Source organism: Ruditapes philippinarum, unplaced genomic scaffold (genome assembly GCF_026571515.1).
Source record: "Ruditapes philippinarum isolate M1 unplaced genomic scaffold, ASM2657151v2 ctg2850_1_1_1_1, whole genome shotgun sequence".
Taxonomy (NCBI): Eukaryota; Metazoa; Mollusca; class Bivalvia; order Venerida; family Veneridae; genus Ruditapes; species Ruditapes philippinarum.
This window is the reverse complement of record NW_026864078.1, coordinates 195,364-217,268: the sequence shown is the minus strand read 5'-3', so window position 1 is coordinate 217,268 and position 21,905 is coordinate 195,364.

Here is a 21,905-nt window from a genome sequence, read left to right as displayed (position 1 = left end):
AATACTTATTACAAAAAGACAAGAAAATTGAAAACCACATACCTAAATGACAAAAACAGATGTTTGTCATCGAAATGCTTATAAAAGATCCATTAATTTTCGAGTTTTTTTTTTCTAATTCGCGTTTTGTTATCCCACATGCAAAGTTATATGCACATTATGATAGTTTAATCTCTAAGTATATGTATGCACTTTCGAGAACAACTGTTTTTCAAAACAAAATTGTGAGTAAAAGGCGTGACTATGTTTGTAATGTAGACTGAACATAAGAACTTAATAAAAAGAGTCATAATTATCAGGAAAAGATTAATTATCCAAATGAGCAAACGTTTAGTGATAAATGACTGCAGTTCTTTAAATGTCATTAGTTGTCTGGAATGCCATTAAAAACAGACACATTTGCCGAATTTAAATTTAAAAAAAAACAGCGGATTTGATATAGCTGTATACCCTTTAAGTTGTCTGTGTTCTATAGCAATATATTGTCTCAACTATCATTTTCAAATAAGTCTTATAACGGAAAACTCATTAACAGAGAAAAAATATTCATCAAAGTTCAAAATGTCAGACAATTCATTAAGATTAATATGTATAAATCAAGGTTTCGATGCGAGAAAAGCTGACATATAACAAAGGTAAATGATGTTTTATTACCCTTTATATCTTGACACTTATACTTGGACATAATTAATGATAAGGATACTGTCCGTGAGGTAGCAGAAGATTTCGAAACATAATTGTCGTCTGCTTCAATAATTTAATCATGCAATTTGATTAATTGCTATAATTGTGTTGTTATAAAACTTTTAATAGCACGGTACATTGCAAAGGATATCATATTGTGCTTGTTGTGTTGGTTTGTACATGTCATGTTTGTTGTTGTATTTCGAGGCCATCTGGTTAAACGACACTGAGTTAAACATGAGAGAAGAGTGTTTTGTCAAACAAAATCCTATACATTATTCATGTTACAATTGAATTATTTCAATTATCAAAGCGTTCAATGTTACTTGTTCGTAGTTTGATCAAATGTTTTAAAATATGCACATATTTTGAGCGTTTTAAGTATAAAAAAACACACTTTCTCATTTATAAAATAATTTTATTTTACTTATAATTTCTAAAGATTACCAATTGTACATATTGTTAATTATTTGCCCAATGAGTTTTATCCTTTTTCCAAAAAGATGAAGAAAAAACAGCAACAAAAGAAAAATAAAAACACTCAAACAATAACAAAACCCTTTGCTGTCAAAGTCAAAGATTATGGGTCATAAAATATTAACACTTTTATACAGGACTATTATAATTAAGTTAAATTTATGAAATTATGAAAGTACAGTCTCTTTTGTTTAGGTCATTTTAAATACACCTTATATCATACGTAAACATACATCATAATCATTTTGAGAAACAGACGAAACGAAATATATTGGTCTGAAGTTTTACCCTGTTTGATGACCTTAAGTTGTTTCTTTTTTTAGTTTTGGTTCCATAGATATGTCGAAAGCATGCATTGTTTTAATGTTAGAAGTCATTCTTTGTTATTTGTTTAGAGGATAAATAAAATACATTCTTTATTACATTGTATTTGTTACAAACATATACAGAGACTAATCAAGTTTTGTTTCTATAAATACAGGGTTTATTTTTGAGTGGTATACAAAGAAATGTTTCATGAGTGGCGGTAGCCACGAGTAAAATATGATAAGTGGCATACCACAAGATGAAATTAATCCTGTATTTATAAAAAAAACACTTGAATTTTCTGCTTATTGTATACATTTTATTTTTATTTTTTATATATCTATACGTTTATCTTGCTCTGTGTTTCGCAAGGTCAAAAATGAAATTATACATTTAAAGTGTTTAATAAAAGATTTCCTATTTTCTAATTAATTTCTCTGAAGCTTTTATAATGTAAGTCATAAGATATAATATTGCGTGTAACGTTAAAATTCGCCTAACAAAGCCATTACAAACGCCTACTTGTTCAACTATATGAAATAACATGCGACACTTTTATGGCATGTGAAGAAATTTTATACATATCAATGACATGGTGATAAAAGGATAGTCATTTTGAACAATATATGAAAGCTATATGAGATATCAAAATCCATGAAATCTATATCCTGCAAGTGATTAAGTAGAAAAATAAAAAATAAACTTCGTCGAAATGGCCAAGCTGCTATATTGAATGCTTGTTTTCTTACCTCAGAATCGAGATACAAAAAACGCAACATTTAAATAATAATTCCAACACTCCTAGTGACCTCGTGATTTTGTCACAATACAAAAAACCAACAGGGACTATATGTATAGGGAGCTGTTATTTTTGTTTCACATGATAAGGTCGTCTTAAAAACCTTTTAAAGGAATCAATTATAACATATTTTTATTAACACATTGATATGTTGCGTTCTTATTTTTATAATATGTTTTTTTCTTTTTTATGATGCTAAAATAACATCTTAAATTCAAAGCATGATCGCATCCTAAGTATGCAAATCATTTATCAAGGCAACAGAATGACTTAATTGTAAACTGACATGGGTAGGTTTTGTGATCAATTTCTACGACCGAAGTTAAATAGCCGATAAACACTGATGAAACCGATATTATTTCTTAAGTTAAACATGTTGAAAATGGGGCGAGAAACATCAAGGGTTTTTTTTCAAAGCAGATCATAATTAAAGCATTGGAAGATAAAACTGTCAATGTAAACGTTTTGGTTACATACTGCACTGATACAAGACATATGTTACACTTTTGTTCATCTGTAGCATTTACAGGTAATCTGTCATATGTTTTAGTGCGCACAGTCGATTTCAATGAATCCTCCGAAATTGTGCAAAAAAGTTATTGTTGTCAACCGACATCATATCGTATAAAATTATTGAAATATTATTTCCAGTCCGTACTGTACTGTCAAATATCTTAGTGGAGTGCCTTAAATGTACTTAGAATATGCATTAATGCTATTCTTGAGTAACCGTTTTCGGCCAATTCGGCGATTCCGCTTTTTTGTTGTTTTCTTTTTATTATAGATGATCATTTTTTTGGAAATGTTATTTTCAGAGAGCGCAATTAAAGTTACCTTTCCTGTCACCTTTTTCACAGAAAATATTTAAAGATAAAAAACCTCTAGAAACAGTGCCCCAATGAAGTATTTGTTAGGAGTAATACAATAAATAACAAATATGTTTTCGGTAAAACAAAACTATAATCCGATTTAAAAGTACGTTACCCTTTGGCAAACGCCTTGAGTAACAGTATTCTCCCCGGAATGATATCTTTATCATTACCCCTCATTTTTTGTAATCCTAATTTCCCACAGGCTTCTTGGATCAATTTTTACTTTTATTGCAAAAGTACCACGTTACTAAGACATTTGTACTGTTACATTGTTAAGAGTTCTTTTAAACAGTTTAAAAATCTGTTCAAGTGGTTCATTTTCTGAGAAATAAAATGACATTTATTTTTCGATTCAGTCTCGTGAAAACCTCTTTAAAAAGCAGCATTATATTTTTTTATTATGTTTGATAGTAATGTGTGTCTAAAAACAGAAACATTTCATGGTGAAATCCTTTCGAAAATTGACAATTATAATATTATTGAAGGAACCTAATTTTACATTATAAATTTTCCAAATCAAAATAAAAAAATAGAGAATGCAATACAATCATAACAATAGCACCAATAACATGACATAAGTTTTAGAATGTTTTGTGATTTTTTAAAAAAATAAATGCCATGGTAAATGTAGGAAAAATCTGGCAAAACCAACTTTGTCATGGCAAATGCAAACTTTAAATGTTTTTTTATAAAAAAGTAATAAAGGTAAAAAAACGAAAAATATAAACTTTTAAACCTATTAGTAAAAATAACAATTTATGATAGTTTTCATTTTTTTAAAAAATAGGTGTTACATTTGCCAAAAAAAAAACCAAAAAAAAAACGACGCGTCAAACAGAAACCGGCAGCTATTCTTTACAACAGTTTATAGATTAAACCATTAAATCTTTGTACCCTTTAAGTATCATAGTATCATATAACTTTCTTATATTCTCACCGGGTTGTCCGAAATATTGATTTCTCAAGTTAGATCTTTCAAAATACCTTATATTAAAGGCCCATTATGCCTCAGAAATGCTATCAATTTTATTTCCATAAAGTTTCTATTTTTTTTTGTATCTTTAAACATTTTCTCATTTTCCATAAACATGAACCATCTTTTCATGAGTTTGCTCTATCAGCGGCTGGAAAAATTATAATAGTAAATTAGTATTTTGTATGGAAGTAAAAAAAACATAATTTGTTACATTTTGCTACATTTACGACACATGCCTGCATGTTAAGCGCTACTTTTGCCATTATTTGAACATGTAACATGCTCCTAATTCATTTATTTGATAAAAAAATTAATAAACACATGTTTGACATTTCTATATAATTAAAATTATCGGATTCGGAGGCATAATGTGCATTTAAATGCTGATATTGTCATCTGTCAGCAAACATATATCATGATATATGATGAGAATAAGTTTCAAGATATAGATTTTCTTTAATTATTTATATTCGGATTGTTTTAATCATTTTACAAAATATAACCTGACACCCAAGAAAGCAATAACTATTATCCAAGCCGAAGCATTGACTGGTTATATATGAAATGTTATTTTATGACAATGTTCTTGAAAATATTTGTTATTTATAACAAATATAAGTAAATGGTAGCTGACTAAAAATACATATTTAGGTCCTTAAAATTCCGCCACTGTGTGCAAGCTGCCTATTAATGTACATATAAATCATCATGTTTGTAATTTATCTAAAAACTTTATTAAAATACAAATCTTACATAAAAACCATACGGCAATATGGATAATCTGCATCCAAAAATTACTGTATTACTTATAAATATTCAACCCAATACAACCTTTTCGTATATGTCGTGTTTTTGCATTCCGTTTGTCATGGTTTTATTTTGTTGCGCCAAAGATGTAAAAGCACTTAACACCACAATGTGAACTTTTTCATTTTGATTTTCACGTTTTCAAATTGTTGCATTTGTGTTTCTCTGTTGCATTATCGCATTTTATGTTCTGATTATACACGCGCATGAGTGCATATTTCTTAAAAGTATTGGGTGGATACAGTGGTCATGATATTATCCCTTTTTCAGAAAATTAAATTTCATAAAAATAATCTTACTTTCAAACTATTTCATGGAGTTAAAGGAATTGTATTAGGGCATGCACACAAAAGTAAGCACATACACATATAAATTCTCTTTTCTGTAATAAAACCGAATTTGCATATGATGTTGGACATTATTATTTTTAAATTGTTCATGACTGAATTATCTAACATTTTTATCAAAAAACTGTACGTCCTTCCTGTCAGCCATCAATCACAATAACAAATGGGTGAAACTAGGTCACGGATATGCCTGTCATAACTAAAAAATTGATAGATCATTCCGATTATGCAAATATTACATATATTGATTAGATTGCCCTTAAAATAAGCCCAGCTACTGAATGTTTCGTTTGTGTTTCAAAATAAATTCGTGTTTATTATCTTTTGCTATGCCAATAAAGCATCAAGACAAGTATTATGAGTTAATTTTAAGACCCGTGTTTGGAAATCAATCATTTAAGAATTGATATACAAGATATGTTTGCGAAGAAAATACTCAACATTTTAGAATTCCTTATAGTGTATTTGAAATACATTGCTAAATAAAAACGATCTAATATAAGAATTTGTATATATATAGAAGTACATTTCCAAACCAGACACATAATTAAAATCGTTGCGTGTCGCAAAAAGCGTTAACCCGATTATATATATCAAGGTCTTCTAAACCAATATGGACTATACAATGCATGATTGACAGTGCATTTTAATTCTCTTGAGCTATGCAGTGTAATCAGCTTTCAGCATATTGAAATTGAAAGAGTCGATTAGTTTCTCCTCGAGCCAACATTTATTAATAAGTGTTTCATGTTAAAATCATATTAATATAATGTCATATTAATATTATTTCTTTAGCTTTGGCATTTTTCTCTTTCTATCCAGCTTCATGAGCATTAACATCAATGTTTCATATTTTCACAATATTTTCATCCTAAGAATGTTCTGTCATATTTCTTTAGCAACTGTATTATTATGCAGGTCAAACTGAGCATAAATCTATTTATTTAAAAGGCATTTGACGTTTACTTTTATTGCCATGTTCATAAAAAGAAAATGTATACTTGATATATTAAACAAAAACAAAATCAAAACAAGTGTAGACTTAGAAAATATTAAAGACAACATTTCTTCTAGAATCATTTGAATCAGTTGTCGAATCGTTGAATTCAAATACAATCCAAAAATACTGACATTTATGAAGCGAACCCTTAATTTTATAACAGCATGTGCATTACTTTAAAACTGCCATCTCTGTTAGAACATATTCATTATACACAAAGATAAAGGTACATTTTGTATACATCCAAGCACAAAAACGAAATATTTATTTTGTGTAGTTGAGCTTTTAAATGTTACCGTTAAAAAATTAAACTAACATGAACAATTTCGTCTGATCCTGTTTAATGATAAATCAATCTAAATGTAAAATTACCATCATAAAAATACATTAACATTCACGAGATACGTTTTAATTTTTTTCATAAATAAAAACCAAAAATCAATATACACACTCCAATACTTACTTCAAAAGAAGCAACACAAACCTTTAATATATTATGTATTTGGGACATCATTAAAACCTCAGCAAGATCAGGCAAAGATACTCCTAAATCAATAAAGTTTTATAGTCATTGTACAGATGCAATCAAACCGAATCCGCAATTTTCATATGATTTTGCTGCTTTTAATGCTTCCTAGGGATCATGTTGTTATCCAGGTATTTATACATCACAACAGCAGATGTCAAGCACTCTGTGACAGCCGTAAAATGTTGCCCTGTACTTAACTTCAGTGTTGTTATATTTTCTGGTCCTTCGGGATCATTGAGTCCAGCACTTTAAAGTGCTTCAAATTGCGTACCACTCAAGCCGATGTTAGGGGGCGTAAGAAATGTAGCACTTTTCATTATTCCTCATACATGTCGTGTACTGACTCTGTCAAATCGAATCTGCAATTTTCCTTTAACTGCTTCCGAGGGATCACTTTTTTCCAGATATTTGTATATTCTTTTAAGAACGCAGTATTTTACAGTGTGAGAAATGAGGTTCTACCAGTCTGCGACATAACACGGTTCCAGACGAATAATTAACAGTTTATTGCTTATCGATATCGTGGATTTATAGTTCATAATGTTACATGAATGAAAAGTGGTTTTCAATTTATTAAACTTAGTTTGCTCGTTATATGATTCAATGTGGAAGAAAATACTCCTCTTACTTTACAGGTGACCTATGTTTTTTCCAAAGCATGACCTGACCTAAGTATCTCATCACCACCCACTTTGTTTGACTAGACATTTATTTTGAAATATAAATACGTAATGCTATGCTATATTTCACTGAACGTGTGACAAAAATACTATGTGTTTTTATAAAAAGTATAACGACTGCAATAAATCATATGCCTGAATTAGCTTTGCAATGTTTTCCTGCAGCAGACATCAAAAATGTCGTGCAAAATGCTTCAATCATACGGATAGTCGCCAAAATGTTGATAAATACGTGCATTATGGTGCAAAAGGACAATAAAACGCTATTTCCTATACAATATGATATCTTTTCCAATCCCCAGCCATGAACAGTTACAATGGATTATGCCAGACTGATTTTTTTTCAGAATAAAATTGTGTGCTGTGGTTAGCGTTACACTGTCGGAATCAAATGAGTTTTTTTTTAATATAAAAAATCTTCATTTGTTCAAATATCTTTTGAAATTAAGATGGAAACAATAATCAACGATTAAAAAAGAAGGTGACTGAATGTTGCTATTATATAATTAATGATAATCAGCAAAAAAATCAAAAGTATTAAACAACAAAACATGCTCATATTGTTATATATGTAAGTCTATACACTTAGTTACATGTTTATATGTATATACAGTTGACTCTCGGTGACTCGAAATCCAAGGAACTAGTGTTTTACTTTGAGAGAAACGGAATTCGAGTAACGTGGAACTACCGCCATTACGTTGACTTCGTACATGTATATACATGTACCTGATTGAATGTGCAAAGAAGTAGGTTTCTTATTGTTGTTAGCGGCAATGCTGCAATATTTAACCATTGAAATGACGGTAAATTACTATCAACTACAAATTATAAATGAACAAAAATATATCATTCAAAATTTAATACATGTATATTAATAGTGAAACATTAACACACAATTATACTTGATTTAATTGATCATCGGACGAAAACGAAATTAGCAACTATCGTGAACCGGAAGTACAAATTAATGTATGCAATATGACGGAACATTAATAATACAAATATCATTTACGTTGATAATACACATCAATGCCTAGGCTGTTATTTGACTAGGCTGTTATTTGACTAACACCCGTCAGACTGGCACGAGTCAACTTTTTTTAAAGAAATGTAATTTAATTTTAATGTAGTTATCTAACTGTTAAAACCAATTAAGTCGTGAAACGGATTAAAGACACTTTTACGACGTGTTAATAATACATGATGACCGGCAATTAAAAATTACTATGAAACATGTAAATCACGAGTGACAACATCTTACCTTGATGTCGCCGACCTTTGATCAGTCGGCTGTTATCACACTTCGACTAATTGTGATGAAAATATGTGGACTTTTATTGACGGGACCAAATTTTCTTTTCGACTAAACAGGAGTCTCGGTAAGTCAAAATTTGAACTAAGCGGAGTTAAAATACAAAGATAAAGAAGGAAATTTGACGGGACTTTAGAAAGTATTCGACTAAGGCGCGATTTTGACTTATGTCAAAGCTAAAATTCAACCTTGGACAATTCTTGCTCTAATTTAGGAAGCAAATCTCAATCAATCAATACTTATGTCCGTGGTAAATCTAAAAACACATCGTCAATGAAAACATATGTAAAGCAAGAAAACGAATTTATCTTTAATATATTGAACATGTTGTGTTAGCTTAAATATGGAAACGCCGCACACACTCTTGTCTATTTAATTTAATGTTAAAATAAAAATACGAGCATTTCAGAAGTTTAAATCTTATTTGTTACTGCTTATTTGCCATAACAATCATTTTTATATTATTTTAACAAGATAAAATTTTTTATTTGCCAATTTTTATCAGTGTAACAAGCAATTACATTCCGCTATCCGTCAATCTAGGGCTTATGGAATGATACATTTTTGTACGATTGATTTAATATATGAAATTTTATAGAAATGCTCTTTCCAATTCCAAACAAACATATCATTTCTACAACAATAATAATCAAAAAGATAATTGTTGTTTCTTGTTAATCCGGCTGTATTTAGGAACGTTTAGTAACGTTTGTAAAGAAAGATAGCATTAGGGAACTTGAAAGAATTCATAAAGTAACAATTATAACAAATAACAAATTGCACTAAGTCTCAAACATGTTAAATGACATGATCCCTTATATCTTCTTTACTAAAGATATAAATAATGAAGGAAAAGTATTTTGTTTTTTTACCTTATGTATTTCAATGGTTAAAAAGATATCGTTCTCCTGAAATGGCTATTTGTTAAAATTAGATTACAGTTTACGTTATTTTATACTTCTATGTACAATATGTAATATATGCATCATATGTAAAAGAATTAAGAAATGTTTTTTCTGCCTTTGCACTTTTAAGAATGTTTTAAAAGACAAAAAAGAAAGAAAAAAATATAAAGAAATAATTTAATAAATAAACAAGTTTAAATAAACAATGTTTAATTGCAAGTGTTAAAGGTAAGTAGTTAATTCATAAAATTCATTAGATTCATTATACAGTGATGAACCGCTTAAAGGTCACGTTCTTCTCAATATTCAAAAAGAATTCTCGTACCCATTCATTCCAGGACCTCCAAAATCAATTACATTTCAATATTTCAATACAATGAATGATAGCGACTGATTTATGCCATTTCGTTTGATCCCCTAGATCACCGTTTCATCCAATAATGTAAAAAGCACATGAATGGACTGTAGAATAAACCCTTTTGTCGTATTTTCGCATTCCTTTCGTCGTCCCTATAGTTTTTGCGCCAAAGATGCAAAAGCAAGTAGTGACATTAATGTCAAAGTTTTCGTTTTGTTTTTCACGTTTTCAGATGTTTCCCTTTTTGTTTCTCTGTTGCATTGTCGCATTTTTGTTCTGATTGTACTAGCGCATGCGAGCATATTCCTTTACAGTATTATGTGGATTATATTATCCTCTTAACAGAAAGCTAAAATTCGTAAAAATAATAAAATAACTTTAACGCCTCAAACTATTTCAGGGAGTTGTATTAGTGTATGTACAAAAATAGCAAGCATATACACATTATATTCTCATTTGGGTTATAAAACCGAATTTGCATATGAGGTTTGTCATAATTATTTTCAAATTGTTTATGACTTAATTATGTAACATTTTATTCATAAAAAGAATTGCCTTCTTGTCAGCAATCAATCACAATAACAAATGGGTGAAATCTATGTCACGGATATGCCTGTCATAACTAAAAACTTGATAGATCACTTCGATTATGCAAATATTACATAGATTGATTAGATTGCTCTTATAAATCCGAGCATCTGAATGTTTCATTTGTGTTTCAAAATTAATTCATGTTTATTATTTTTTATTCTGCCAGTTAAGCATCCAGACAAGCATTATGTTTAACTTTAAAACCTATTTCTTAAAATTAATCGTTTGAGAATTGATATGCAAGATATGCTTGCGTAGAAAATACTTCCTTGTAGTGTATTCCAAATACATTGCTTTATAATTAAAAAAAACTATTTGAAATAAGTATTTGAATATATTGAGACGTACATTTCCAAACCAGACACATAATTTTTATCGTTGCGTGTCGCAAAAAACGTTAATCCGATTATATATCAATGTGTTCTTAACTTTAAAATGAAAAATTGACAGTGCAGTTTAACATTCTTGAGCTATGCTGTCTGATCAGCTTTAACCGTTAGCATATTGAGTCATATAAAACTGTAAGGTGTATCATGTTTACATGTATATATGTGTTTCATAGCTAAAAATGAGAAAATATCGTTATAAAGTGCAAGGCATCGTTCGTCTTCAGAAATAAAAGAATCATATGATGATTTATACCACATAAAACACATTATGCAACAATTATAAACTAATCAAAACTATAAAATTTAATATATATTTCATTTCTTTGCAGAAAAACTGATAAGTTATTACGTTTGCAAAAGCTACTTATATGTGGTTAATTAGTGTATTAAATGTAAAATACAACGTAAGCACATAAACTATGCTTTTTCTTTGTAATAAATGCCAACAGTTTCTGTGCTATCAAGTACATTTCCTACTGTATTGGTGAAGGAAAACCTTAAGAACTATCCTTGAAATCTTTATCACTAAGTTTAATTTTTCAAAGTAATCTAAGGACGTTCTTGATATAATTTTGTTTTCGCTGAAAAACACTGATATTTTCTTACATTTTTACATTTAGCAATCCAACAGTTTCTAGGCCATCAAGCGCAATTTCTGCTAAACTAATGAAAGAGAACCTCGGGTTTTTTCTGTAAAACATATTATTGTTATATAATGAACAATAGGTTTCGAATATAACGAGAAATAAATAGTGGGAAATATTTGTCTGGAACTGTGTTATGTTAGGTCAAACGTTACCTAGCACATTGTTAAATACTTAGCTCTTAAAGATCCTTTAACTCAATTTGTTATGGTTTTATATCATGATAGATATAATGCTCAAATGAAGATTTATCAATATTGTGCAATCCTAAAAGGATTATTTGTAACGATTACAGCAAACAGGATCTTTAAAAGAAATGCAAGACTTTTAATTGTTACTGTTTTTTAGGAGTATCTTTCCCTGAGCTTTGAGTGTTGGGGTGTGCATATTGTGTTTGGGGTTTTTATTACTATTGCATCAATTAAAACCTTTTTTTATGAAAGTTAATTATTTTCATGATGATAATCTTACAGGATCGGAAGGGATAATTGCCAGTTAAGCTAAAGTTTATTTATGTTAAAACGTCAAATTGTATAATTATTTTAAAGAACAAATACACATGTCACCTTTTCTGTTTTAATTGGCTATGTTACACTTGTTTTCGAGTTTTGATGCAAACAAATAAAAAAATATGTGGCTGTTAGTATGAACGACGGGAAGTAAAAGATATTCTTTAATCGTACATGTATATCGACCTTGCTTTTCTTTAAGCTACAAACGATGAAAACGTTTTACAATTTTCTATTTCAACCCCTCGAAATAGTTTCCTACAGAAAAACAAAGTTTTTTGCTCTTTTGAGATATTTGTCAATACACATTTATATAATTGATTACTGCTTACACATGTACCTCCAATCGAACCATTTATATATCACTTTTATCATTTCCTATCCATGTTATTATCAAAATACGAACTTTGCATATTTCGTATTAAATTTGTTTACTTCATATCTGCCAAAACAATTATTTTTCTTTTGTTTTAACAGTTTTAAATATTTTATTTGCCATTATTTATCCATATAACAAGCAACTCTTTACCCTTTTCTGCCAATCTTGCATATCTGCCAAAACATTTATTTTCTATTATATTAATTGTTTTAAATATTTCAATTCAAAGATAAATCAATAAACATTCCCTCATCCGCCAATCTTGCACTAAAGATATAATTATACGTTGTGTTATGATTGATTTTATATGAAAACTTTACAGAAATGCTCGTTCCAATTCTAGTCAAGCAAATCCTTTCTGCAAGAATTATAATCAAATAAAATAAAGTGCCTTTTCTCTTCAATGCTGCTGCATTTATAATGTCAAATTGTTAAAGAAAGATTAGCATTATGGAACTTGAAGGAAATCATAAAGTACAAATTTCAAGCTGTCTCAAGCATGTTTAAATGATGTAATGTCTGTTTTTTGTTTTCTTAAAGATATATAAATGATGAAACAATTCCTTTCATGTGTATGTTTTAATACTTAGAGACAAAAATGAACATTTGAATAGGTTGATAGGATATTTTTTCCGACATGGCTATTTGTCTAAATTAGATTACATGTTATGTAATGTACTCTATTGCCCTGATCCAGACTCTTCCTCTGCTGACGGGAGAGAAGAGTGTGAACTGACAGTTTTAGCTTGGAATGTCGAAGGGTTAAAGAATTGTTTGAATGATAATGAATTTATTGATTTTGTATTTAATTTTGACTTAATATTTTGTAGTGAAACCTGGCAATGTAAAACTGATGTGTATGAAATTCAAGGCTACACAACTATTAGTGTACCTAGACCTGAGAGTGTAGCGGTAAATAGAAGAAGTTTTAGAGGTCACGGTGGTGTTTGCCTATTTATTAAAGATAATATATATCAAGGAATTACTATATTAGAAAAGGATGATAGTGGTTTTATTTTGATTAAGTTATCAAAGCATTCATTTCATATTGAATATGACATTTGTATTTGTTTTGCGTACATACCACCTAATGATTCTGTTTATTTTAAAATGCACGACATTGGTTTTTTTGAGATGTTAGAAAGCTATATAAGAACATATAATGATATGTATAAAGTATGAGTAATTGGCGATTTAAATGCTAGAACAGGGGATCGTAAAGATTTTATTGAACCTGTTGATTTATTTGACAAATATGTACATACTATAGATACTTATACTGAAGAGTGTCACTCTACTTTACCAGATAGGAAAAGTGAGGACCATGTTTGTAATGCCTCTGGTTTAAAGTTGCTTGATATTTGCTGTAGCTCCGATTTAAAAATTATAAACGGTCGAAAAGGTGATGATTCTGATGTTGGCAGGTTTACTTTCCTGTCGTCACTTGGTAGAAGTGTAATTGATTACACGATAGCATCTTATCATCTATTTCCTATTATATCTGACTTTGTTGTACACGATAGTTTTCCATTTTCTTCACACGTACCAATACAGGTCAATTTTAAAGCTGACTTTTGTGCTAAATCTGAGAATGTTAAATTTGATGTAAAAAAACTTGTATGGGATATTAATAGAGATGATGTATTTAATGAATTGTTGTTAAACAGTAGAGATTATTTGAATGAAACTATATCTCAAATTACGTCGTTAAATGTATCTATAACTGATGGTGTCAATATTTTTGCAAACGAACTGTATAATGTGGCACATAAAGTATTTTGTGTAAATAAAACTGTGTACTCACTATCATATAATAGAAAGCATGATAATCCGTGGTTCACGGGTGAATGCAAATCTGCCAGACGAGAATTAAATAGAGCAAATAAAGTTTATCGTGCTACGAGGACAAATGAAAACTATCTTGTGGTTATTAACAAACGTAGATTTTACAGAAATGTTACACGTAAATCCAAATATGTATATGCACGACAACAAAGATCTGAATTACACAGTGTTTCAAAAAATAATCCTAAAAATTTTTGGGATTTAGTTCGAAAATACAAGAAAAAGAGTAAAAACAATTGTAACCTAACAGCGAATGACTTTTATGAGCATTTTAAGTCTCTTTTTTCTGATAGTGATGTTTTTACGAATACAAATGTTGATTATATTGTTAATGATGACACTTTGAATACTCATGTCGTAGAGCAGTTAGATTGTGACTTTAGTATTGATGAAGTTACTAAAGCTATAAGTACTTTGAAACGCCAGAAAAGTGCAGGGGAAGATATGTTAATCCCTGAAATATTTTTAGATTCAAAACATATTTTAGCACCATTATTGTGTAAATTGTTTAATCATGTGTATTCTCATTGTATCTACCCAGAATCATGGACAAAGGGTCTCAGAAATTTAAAACTTTGTTAACTACACAACAGTCGAATGTTTTAAATTGGTTAGCAAAATTTATATATTTAGCAAATATAAAACGCACTGTGTTTACTGATTAGATTTATATTAGTTCAAATGTAATACTGTATTACTTTTTTGCATGTAAAGCACATAATTTTGTTTGTGTGGCCTGATAACATGTACCGATCTTGTATTATACATGTTTATAATTATACGATCCAGTAATCGGAATATTTTATCGGACAATGTAGTAGTCACTTCCAAATAAATGTATGTGCTATCGAATTGAAATGTATAAATATGAGTGTTTCCATATACATATATATTATAATTGACATTTATCATCATTCTTTGTATATAACATACTCTTCTCATGATATTTGTTGCCGCCTAATATATTCACTTAGGCAAAAAACTGTATATAATGTTTATATGCCTAATAAAATATTGCATTGAAAAAATTGAATTGTTATATTAACTTCTATGTGTTTCTATGTAAAAATACTGTTATGTGCATTTTATATATATGACTGTATGAAAAAATGGTTTGCATTTTTATCAGAATAGATGCATTAGATTTCACCATGACAAATATATTAAAAAAATCATTTATCAACACTATCATAACAATATTAAAAACAAATAAATAAACAAGTAACTGAATATAAATGAAGAATTAAAATGCACGTTTTCAAGACTGATAATGAATTCATTGTAACAAGTAACAAAATAGACAAGCAAGGAGTGGGAATTAAATCCGCAAAATCCGGAAATATATACTTTGTTTTTTCATAGCAAATGAAAATAATCGTGTTAACAGGACAGTAAAGAACACAACTAGTATATTTACTTTTTGCGCCAAAGATGCTAAAACACAAAGAAACGTCATGTGTTACCCTTTTCTTTTTTTTTGCGTTTTCAAATTGTTGCCTTTTCGTTTTTTTCTTGTTTTTTGCACTGTTATATCGTTGCATAAGTGCATCAATAACATATATTCCTTCACAGTATTAGATGTATACAGTTATTACGAATATACTTTTTTCAAGAAAAATCTTACTTACATTCCTCAAACTATTTCCCAGAGTTAAAGGAATCATTTCACTGCATGCAGACATACATGTGTATTCAAATATTCTCATTTGTGTAATAAAACCGAATTTGCATCCGATGTTTGACATAATTGTTTTCAAATTGTTCATGGCTGAATTATCGAACATCGTATTCATAAAAGCCGTTCCTTACTGTCAGCCATCAATAACAATAACGGATGGGTGAAAACTATGTCACGGATATGCCTGTTATAACTCGAAATTTGATAGATCATTCCGATTATGCAAATATAACATTGATTGATGATATTGCTCTTTAAATAAACTTAACTTAATTCATTTTTGTTCTGCTAGTAAGGCATCAAAACAAGTTTTATGTTTTAACTTTAAGACCCGTTTCTGGAATTAATCATTATATAACTGATATGCAATATATCATTGAGTAGAAAAGTACTCAACATTTTAGGTTTCCTTGTAGCGTATTCCACTAACATTGCTTCACAAAAAACTATCTGATATAAAAAATTGTTCTTTGCAGTAAATTTTGAAACCAGACACATTATTAAAACCGTTGCGTGTCGTTCAATGCGTTAACCGGATTATATACCAAGGTCGTCTTAACCGATATGAGCCTTGTCACGTCAAAACCAACATAGTGCGTTTGTGACCAGCATGGATCCAGACCAGCCTGTGCATCCGCGCAGTCTGATCATGATCCATGTTGATTGCTATCAGTTTCTCTACTTGTTATAGGATTTGTAAGCGAACATCATGGATCCTGATCAGACTGCGCGGATACGCAGGCTGGTCTGGACTCATGCTTTCGCAAACACATTATGTTGGTTTTGTCGTAGCGCGGCTCATATATAATTTACAATGCATAATTCACAGTGCATTTTAACATTTTTGAACTAAGCTGTCTAATATGATTTAACCTTCAGGATATTGAGTCATGTAAAACTTTAAGGTGACAATTGGTATGTCCTTGAGCCACCATTTAATATTAAGTGTGTCTTATAAATAGAATATCCTTGGGTTTGATATTTATCTCATTCCTTCCAGCTTTAATTCCATGATAACTGACATCAAGTTTTTTTTATTACAAAGTTTTATTTTGAAGAATGTCTTGTTACTATCTGTTATTGTGCAGGACAAACTGAGCATATTTCTACTGAATTAAAATGAAAATACCGTTTACCTAAACTGACATGCTAGCTCATAAAATGTTAAAATACTACAAATATCGGACAAAAACTAGCAAGTTAATTAAACGTTGGAGAAAGTATTCAAGACAAATATCTTTTAAGAATATTTCTATCAATCGTCAAATTGTTGACTTTAAATCATACCCAACTGTATCGCCAAAATATGATTTTAGGGATCCTTTATGTTAATAATTGCGTGTGATTAAGTTTTGTCCTGTCAGAAAATGTGATGTTCTTATGAAAGGACGAAAATTATTTAACCATATAATGTGTATGTTCTTTTAAATAATTATGAAATTTTGTGTTTATTAAAAAAAAGCAAACCTTCAATAATCCCTTATGAAGCTGCTAAAAGATTAATATATCACAATGTACATTTATCGTAAAAAAAAAAAAAAAAAAAAAAACAACAACAACAACAACAAAAAAAACAACAAGAAGGCCAACACTAACTTGTGATACATACATTTATAATAACAGTGATAATCAATCAATAAAGATGAGACCAGTCCCTTCCGTATCAACATTTACAGTTAATTATATAAAAATATAATACATTTGAGCTATAAAAACAATTCTTTTTGTTAAACCCAATCTTCTCCTCAAACTTAATCAGGGGCAAACCGGTTTTCGTCGTGCAAGACACCTTAGTACTTTCATTCCTTAGTACTGATTGTATCTAGGAACGTCTAACAGTGTTCCAATAACCTAATATATACACGTAGCTTTCAAAAAAAAATATAAAAAAATAGTGAAACTTAAACAAATTCGTATAAACTAAACCATGAATAATGTTGATTAAAAGGGGTTTAAAACAATCTTATTACTTTATAGATTTACTTCGACTTTATCCAACCATCATGTTGACAAAGAGCCGAATCACGGTCAAAGTAAGAGTCTTAAATATACTTGAAATAAGTTTTTTATTTTATGCTTTTCAGTGGATTACTGATTTATCCGTGAAAATTATATTTGATAATTCCACAGTGAAAATTATCAAAATATAATTTCACACTTTTCAATGACAAAACTACTTTTTTAATATTTTTCCCGTGTGGTACCTCAATTTCATTTTTGCTAACAATTCTGACAATGTCAGGCTGTTTAAAGAAAACGCAAAGTTGAAATTGATAAATACCTTAAACGTCAAAAAAGTAATAAAAAGAAGAAAACTTACTTCTATTCATTCAAATTCCAATCACCAAATTTCGTCTCTATTTTTTTTTGTTTCATTTTTACAATCTGAAAAATACATTCCTTCCACATGCAAACTGCTCTTGATGACATTTGGGCATAATATAGTAACCTACGAGTAGGAACTGACGTATGCTTTATGAAAAATTGAAAAGTAATGACAGCTACAGCTCGTAGAACAAGTAAACCACCTAGCGTTCCGAGCAAGTTCCAAGTCTTCCATTTTCATAGCTGCTTTTTTCATGTTTTCACATCTGTCAACACTTATTTTTTGTCTGTTTCAATCCTCAAATAGGTTTTCTTTCTTTTTTTAAAAAGGTGTATGACTAACAAATCCAAATGATATCCCTCTGAATCAAACACAATTATTTTTCCTCCCGTGAAATACACAACTTTAAAAATGGCTGCCGCTTACATTTAACAAAGCCAGGTCTAATATAAATTCGCAGTAAGTAACAGAAATAATGCTGGATGGTTGGAATTTTCTCCTACACGAATTGTGTGTTTTTATTATAAAAACAAGCGATCATTCATATCTTTTAAACAAAATAAATAGTATCACTGTCATTTAACATTGTCTGTCGGACATTTTTTTAGCTCAATATTTCTTGTTTTAATGAGAAGTTCGCACAAAATGGGGCTCATAATAGGGAAACAGATTTTAATATTTATGTTAATATTATGGAAATTTCGTAAAACATGTTTTTAGCATAAAATAAAAAGAAAATTTGTTTGTTTGTTGTGTAAGATGTATTTTAATTTCATCTCGTGAACTTTAAAAACAGTATTCTCACTCGTGGCTACGCCATAGGTGAGTATACTGTTTTTAAAGCCCACTCGATGAAATAAAATTTCATGTTACACACAAACAAACAAATTTCCTCTATGTAATGAAAATACATAGAGGCTATATTTCATTGAACGCTCGATAAATGTGCTGTTCGATAAAAAATAAATACGATTACAATAAATCACATGTTTGAGTTATCTTTGCAACTGTTTTGTTGCTGCAGACAGCATTTTATTCGTACAAAATGCTTAAATCATACGGACTGTCACCTTGATTATGTGCATTATTGTGCAAGCTGACAATAAATTGTTTGTCTTACGCAGTATACCATCTTTTCCAATCCCCATTCATGAACATATTTATCATCAGCCTGAACAAATCTTTGCTGGGCCAGAATTGATGAATAATCTTGTAATTGAACCTGCAAGAAATATATTACACTTTTATAGCTAGTTGTTATCTTACAACCATCGAGTAAAATAATTTGTGTACTTTAAATGATGCTATTTTACTGCCATCAAGGCCCCTACCCCCTCTGATGTGGCGAGGTTGCCGTTTATACTTGAGGCATGACATTTGCAGTCACATTTTATCCTTTTGTGATCGTAAAAGTTTTATTAACAGTTGACTTAAGCGTCTCTTGTCTCCAGCAGGTGAGATGGTTTCGACCGCTGGTGTTGCTTTAAAGTCTTTAATACCAGGATGTTTGCCGTAATCATATGTACTGTTCCAGTGCCATTTGACCTTTAATGTGTTGGTTCGCAAACAAAGCAAATAAACATCGCCGTCACGATTGTGTTGCGTGCTTCGGTAGCTTTATACCGTCGAAATGAAATACATTGTGAGTGTTTAATACAAATGTTGGCATTTGTAATTTCTTTCTGAACTATAATTAAAGAAAAATCATTTTGAAAGCAATACGGAAATAAAAAAATAAATGAAAAAAAAAAAAAAAGATAACAAACGATTCAAATGAAGAAAGTGACCAATGTTACGATGAACTAGATAGTAGTATATTAAAGTAGTTTATGTATAAGTAATTTACCGATTGTTCATTATTGATTGTGTTAAAGGTTTATGTAAGTTCGTTTTAATAGTTTCTATATTATTTGCTTACTTATAAAACACATATATATGTATTTTCAAGTAATATTTTCACTTGTTTGCTACTATACTTCGATTGTGTATGACTTTATTCTACATAAAATGAATATATTTACAAGTCACTGTTTTCATTTATTGTTTATGGAAAGGAAAGTTGTAACATAAATCAAATGTTAAACATTAGTATTGCCATCTTTACACTACTGCAGACGACAGTTTAGCCATAAACAATGTTGAAGTCGAACGTGCAAGCACCTAATTGTGGATTATTTAAGTGCATCGGGCTGCAACATGGTAGTAAATGTTCCTTTACTACGATGTGCGTCAGCATTATCAACATTTATCCATAATGTATATAATGTGTTTACAATCTAATCCTGAATGAGTCATTTGCTACGGAAGTGTAAAACCTAAACAAACAACAACAGTCATGTGATTTAACATATGATAATCAGAATAAGTCGCAATTCATTTTTAAAGTTCCGTGTATGAAGGTACAGTAAAAATGTTTTTATTATTTCATTCATATCTGTCTTATTTTAGAGTCTCTTAATGTCACTTCGCTGTCATGCAGTAACCCAATAGTTATGACATAGGCTTACACTATTTTATTTTATTTACTTTTACTTCTTTGCCACGCTCAACTTCTAGTGAGTGCCCGTTGATACTTATAACACAGGTGGAATTATTCGTATGACTCCATAGTTATCGCAAGTAGCTTATGTTTTACAGAACAGAAAGGTAGAATGTAAAATAAGTAACAAAAATATAAGTAATGAAATACATGTTTGATTTTCAAGTTATTGATTTCTTTTTTATATACATTTGTAGTCATACAAAAATTTTGTCATTTTCCACTCAAGTCATCATTACATTGTATTGAATTGTGAAAAATATAACACTGTTTTTTTGAAATTTATTATCAAATTCATTTATTGTATTGCAACATGTTTGCCTTTTTTATTACAGTTGACCATTTATGTTTTTAGATAAACTATTGTATTCTAATTTTACTTTCTTAACCACATTAGAGATCATATAATAAACAAACAAGATAAAGTATTTGACTTAGTTTCCTCTAAAGTGACACACAATTTGAATGATCTCATTGTGATGACACACTTTGACGAAATGATTTGAGAATTTGAAATGGCAGCGACGGCTCCGAGGTATTTCTAAACTTTATAACAGGATCTTGAATTGCTGTATATTAGGCGAATAATTTGTAAAATGTGTTCTTTTACCACTCCGACTCGGATCAAATTATAAAATGCCATGGGGAAAAAGGTACATGTACTTCATAGGTACAAAATTAAAAGACAGAAAATACGATGACATTTTTGAATCCACGGTCAAATAAGCATTACCCATGAATAAGAGGAATTTGAAGAATGTAACAAAACTACATTTTCAACGGGTTCATATTGTCACGTTTCTGACGGAGAAATATACATATATAAAGATGAAAGCGTGGAAGTTAGCAAATTATAAATACATGTTTACAAAGAAGACATGATATGTTAGGTATGGAAAACAGTTTTTATGCTTTAAACATCCGATGCGGTAAAATATTTAGCCGGCTCG